The following is a 5,805-nucleotide window of genomic DNA, read 5'->3' on the forward strand; positions in this document are numbered from 1 at the left end:
AGACCCTGAGAAGAGCTCCAGTAGAGATGAGGGTGGAGTTATTTGGAAGCAACAAGAGGAAAGGGGTGGAGTGAGGGGGAATCAGGGAAGATTTCAGAGCAGAGATTACCTTAGGGAAGACTTTTAAGGATACAGAGTTTTGTTTTGTTTTGTTTTCCCCATTAGGGGGAGGGGAAAAGTAATTCAGACAGAAAAAAAGGCCAGAAAGTGACGTTAGACACATACGGAGGAGTACTGTGTGTTTAGAGACTAGCAAGTTTCTCCACGTGGCCGGGAGGAGGCAGGGGATGGCACAGAAATAAAATTTAGACCAGGGGAGGAGTACTTTTTTTTATGATAAAATCAAAGTTTAATGTCTTTTTCTTTTTAATTTAATTTTATTTTTTTATACGGCAGGTTCTTATTAGTTATCCATTTTATACATATTAATGTATACATGTCAATCCCAATCTCCCAATTCATCCCCACCCCGCTCAGCTTTCCATCCTTGGTGTCCATACGTTTGTTCTCTACATCTGTGTCTCTATTTCTGCCCTGCAAACCGGTTCATCTGTACCATTTTTCTAGGTTCCACATATATGCGTTAGTATACGATATTTGTTTTCAGGGGAGAAGTATCTTGAATGCCATGCAGAACACTTCAATTTGTAAAAGATACAGTTCCCTTGAACTCAAGGAGAGACCAGACACAAGAAATGCAAGGGACCTTCCTCCAGGCATCCCATTATACACCCAAGGAGACTGAGGGCCCTAGTGGACCCAAGGTCAGAGATCTGCGTCTTGGCAGCAGAAGCAGAAACCAGTGTCAGGTCCCCAACTTCCAGGGCAGCGTTCTCACTAAACTGGGCTGGCTGGTGTGCCGTGGGGCAGGGAACCCGCCCTCGGGATGGACACCCAAAGGGCTGCAATTTCTCATTGTGAAATAATCCCCTTCTTCTAGCCTTGGATTTCCCCCTTCTAGCTCTTCCTGTTGCACCCTGTGGTGGGAGAAGACAGCGGTAGCTTTGCTGCTCCCCCCACCTATGGAGTTAGGGGCCTGGGGACTCATACTGGGGTACAATAAGGGGCACTTCCATTGGAGCAGCTGGAGTAAGGGGACAGGAGGCAGGGGAGCCTGTTTAGGAGGAAGAGGCCCCCCCAGGAAAACAGCTACTCCAAACAGTCCCCCTCCCTTTCTTTAAGAGGCATCACAAGCTGGTTCCACCAAGGAAGCAAGGTCTTGAGAAAAGTCATTTGCTTAGAAATTTCTTGGGTCACACATCTTCCGTCTCCTGCTTTCCTCCTGGTATTAATCATCTGGACGGTTACAACCAGCACAATGGTGCTTCTTTACCCACAGGCGGGGGATGTTAAAGATTCAGACCACGTGGATCGGGAAGTTGATTCCGGAATATCAAGTGAAAAGAGTCAGCTTTATCGAGTTTAGGGGAAAAGTCTCACATCTACTTAAGTGGAGTCTTTTATGGGGTCACTAAGGTCAGCCTCTTGACCTGCTGGCTGACCTGCTTTGAGCTTTGAATTAAACAGTCCTGATGCCTTCCCTCATTGCGATCTGATCCGGCCTGAGTTCCCACTCCCTGAATATGGGTTTCATTTCTCCAGAAAGGCTAATCCTTAATCCCTCTCTGCTTTCCTGGTTCTGCCCCAAACTCAACTTTTTTATTTTTTCTTTGTAAGTCATTTTATCTCTCATAAAGAAACTAGCAAAGCAGACCTCAGCAGGGCTATGGTTATTTTCTATGAGCAGGAGAGGGTATCCCACACTCAGTACACACGTGTGTGAGGAAAAGTGTGGGTGCCAGACAGTCCATCCACCTCCACCAGCTGGGTCAGCGGACTTCTGTCACTGTACTGTGCAGTGACTGTGGCCAAGTCATGTGATCTCTCTGGGCCTTAGTATTGTTTTCTGAGAAATGAAAGAGTGAAGAAAGATGATCTCTAAGATCACCCTGAGTTAAAACATTGTTTTGTTTCTTTAAAAGTACTTTCTTCTTCTAAAGATCTTCCGCTCAATATTTTCCAGGAAGAAAGGCAATATAAGATCTCAATAGCAGATCTATTTTCTTAAGACTTTTATGTTTTTCACAGAGCCGAAGTTGCTTTTTTGGATCTATTCACCAATTGCCTTTGGTCTAACTGACGAGCAACTCATTCACACACCTTAGTCCAGAAACACAGATACACAGAAAGGGAGAAGAAAGTTCTCACCTATACCCGCCATCCTCCCCCAACTGAGTCCCTGTCAAAGACCAGCAAGAAACGGGGTTTGAATATTTTCACACAATACACAAATTCCTATCTTCCTATGAAAAAATTAAATGTCTTCAGTATACTCACAGATAAGGGGAGTTCAGAGAAAGTATTGTCCTGTGTTTGTCAATTCCCAAATGTCTTCAGCTCAAAATAATCCTCATGCCATTGTAACACATTCTAGAACTCTTTAGGGATTTATTAAATACATAATTATTTTAAGAAAAATCAGATCCAGGTTTGTCATTTAGGAGATGAGAGTTCCAAACGTGGAAGACAAGAAACTAGAAAGAACCTTGTGGTGTTGGATTGAAACTTGAGGGAACAGTGTCTAGTCGTGGTTTTCGATATTGATATAAAATGGAGATGTGGGGCTTCCCTGGTGGCGCAGTGGTTGAGAGTCCGCCTGCCAATGCAGGGGACACGGGTTCATGCCCCGGTCCGGGAAGATCCCACATGCCGCGGAGAAGCTGGGCCCGTAAGCCATGGCCGCTGAGCCTGCATGTCCGGAGCCTGTGCTCCGCAACGAGAGAAGCCACAACAGTGAGAGGCCTGCGTACCGCAAAAAAAAAAAAAAAAAATGGAGATGTAAATCTGTGTGTGTGAATTTACATTCATCTAGTTCCTCGATCTGTTCACTCAAAGAGCCTGAGAATAGCAACACCCCAACAGTGACAAGCACAGATAGATTTTAGCCAGAACATGGCTTTTAAATATCATGTACTACTCTTAAAAAGAACCTTGGAGAAATGGCTCCTTGAAGAACTGGCTGATCCCAGGGCTACGACGGGGAGCATAGGAGATGATACTAGAATATCTTGTGCCAGAAAGCAAGGAAGTACCCAAAGAATGATAGGGGCATGTCAAAAGGCCACAGAAGCCACTTTAAGGGTCTCCCAATGGCCAAATCTGTGACAATGTGAGCATGAAGATAAACAATGAAAATAACAGATTATATAACCTACTAAAAAATGAGAAATCATGAGGCTACACTGATACAATAAATAAATGAATAAACTGAAAGTTTGATGAGGAACAGGATATTGACACAGTTTCAAAGTACAATCTCCCCCAATATTTATTAATCACAAAGGAGAAAACAGTAACTATACCAGAGAAGCCTGGCAGACACTACCTTAATAAATGATCAAAGTGAACAACATAAGTTAAGAGGGCAATAGTCTAAATGTCACGTGCCACCTAATAAGGTACAACAAGAAGAAAACAGCACCACTTCCCTGATATTCCTATCAAAGATGCACGAAACTTGAATTTAATCATGAGGAAACACCAGGCAAACCCAAATAGAGAGGTATGCTACAAAGTAACTGTCAAAAGTCATGAAAGTCAAGAAAATGCTGAGGAATTATTCCGAGTTGAAGAAAAAGAGACATGACAACTAAAAGCGGAAGGTGGTAATCATGTACCGATATTCATTTCCTGATTTGGGTGGCCATTGATGATCATGATTAAGTAGGAGAATGTCCTTGCTTGTACGAAATACACAGTGGTGTATTTGGCAAGGGTGGGAGGGTGGCAGAAGTGATGGGCATCATGTCTTCAATTTGATTTATGTCTCAATTGGTTCAAGAAAAAGAAAGCTCTTGTAACTACTTGCAACTTTTATGTAAATTTGAAAATTGTTTTCAAAATTTTAAAAATAATAATAAAAGAGATGTCACAGTGGGAAAGTCCAGACAGAGGACTTCTAAATCTAAGAGGACCTGAGTCAAAATTTCTAATGCAAGCATTCTGCATCTAAATGGGAAACAAACAAATATAGGGATGTTGAGTTATTGTTACCGAAAGCTTGGCCTCTCTCTACACTGGTGCCGAATCGAATCTTGGAGACCGAGTTTTGGATGAAGTAGAAAAGGATAGCTTTATCACTTTGCCAGGCAAAGGGGGACACAGTGGGCTCCTGTCCTTGAAAACTATGTGTCCCAACCCGGGAGGATTGGAGGAGAAGTTTTACAGCAACTGTTCAAGGGTGGGGTCTCTGACAAGGTCAGGGATGAGCAGGGCCTGCGTTCCCTTCATCTTGTCTCAGGTGGTCGGTCCCCTAATCTGGATGAGCTCCTCTGGTCCTTTAATCTGGCCTCAGGTGGTTTCTTGGCTGCCGTTCCCTTGATTAGCAACTGTTCGAATCTGCCCTTTGGAACTCAGGGAAGGTCCTGGAGGCTGGAGTCTTGCCTACAAGAAACAGGGGACGAAAACGGCCTCCGTGCTCAGGAGCCCCACAGGGCATCGCTTGGTTTCATTATGCTTCTGTTTACCTCATTGACCTCTCTTATGATAGATGTTCACTATAATTAACTTATTTGACAATTATTTATCAAGCATCTACTATGCACTAGTCCTTTTTTTTTTTTTTTTTTTTTTTTTTGCGGTACGTGGACCTCTCACTGTTGCGGCCTCTCCCGCTGCGGCCTCTCCCGCTGCGGAGCACAGGCTCCGGACGCGCAGGCTCAGCGGCCGTGGCTCACGGGCCCAGCCGCTCCGCAGCATGTGGATCTTCCCAGACCAGGGCATGAACCCTGCATCGGCAGGCGGACTCTCAACCACTGTGCCACCAAGGAAGCCCCACTAGTTCTTATTGACACGCAGATAGATGAGACACAGTACCTGCCCTCAAGGGACTTAGAGTTCTATAGGAGCTACCAAACTATTTAAAAAAAAGTTTTAAATGTGCAAGGAACAAAAGGAAAGGAATAGGAATTGTTCCAAGGAAGGCTCCACAGAGTAGTTGACACTTAAATTGAGACTTGAAATGGGTGTAGCTGTTCACAGGTGGACAGGTCCCAATATGGTACACGGTTGAGAGAGGGTAGACGACCTGGGAAAGGCATAACCTCCAGGTCTGTGCCCCTGGCCTTTTGCATGAGTGCCACGAGCCTCAGGCTATACGATCCCTACGGCTGAAATGCACATGAACGGAAGGAGCAGATGGGTGACCTCAGGAGGCTGAAGCCGTTGCTGGAGACGGGAGGAGCTACAGTGGGACAGGGGCAGTTTTGGGGATTGCCACAGACAGAGAAATGAGAAGGAAGCCTTGATATTAATCAGGAACATGTAGAGGTCTGCGAGATTGATGGGGTTTAACGAACCCATCCTGAGAACAAGCCGTCAGGCACTTGGGCAGCCTGTACACAACGGCCATGCACTCAGAGAGGAGGGGCTGGGTGCTTTCTGCAGGGACAAGTTGATTAGACCACGATAAATGATACCAATAAAGGAGGAAATTAGGCCACTGAGAAAGAAGGGGGACATCAGACAGAAGTTCTTTATTCTGTCAGTGATCTTTCATTACCATGAACGCATGGGATAATTGGTTAATTTAGAGATTCATCCATCTCTTCCTCTTTTTTGGCAAAAGGAAACTATACGTAGAGAACTAATGAAGGGAGAGTCAACATTTATCCTTAGTAATCCAGTAGAGCAGCTCACAGCCCTTCTCTGCAGCTCTATAATAGTGACTCTGAATCTCTGTGTTTGCGTTTTGAATGCATTTAGTTCTTCTCTATTCTTTTTTATTGGCTGCGCCGCATGGCTTGT

This window comes from Globicephala melas, chromosome 2 (genome assembly GCF_963455315.2).
Source record: "Globicephala melas chromosome 2, mGloMel1.2, whole genome shotgun sequence".
Lineage (NCBI taxonomy): Eukaryota > Metazoa > Chordata > Mammalia > Artiodactyla > Delphinidae > Globicephala > Globicephala melas.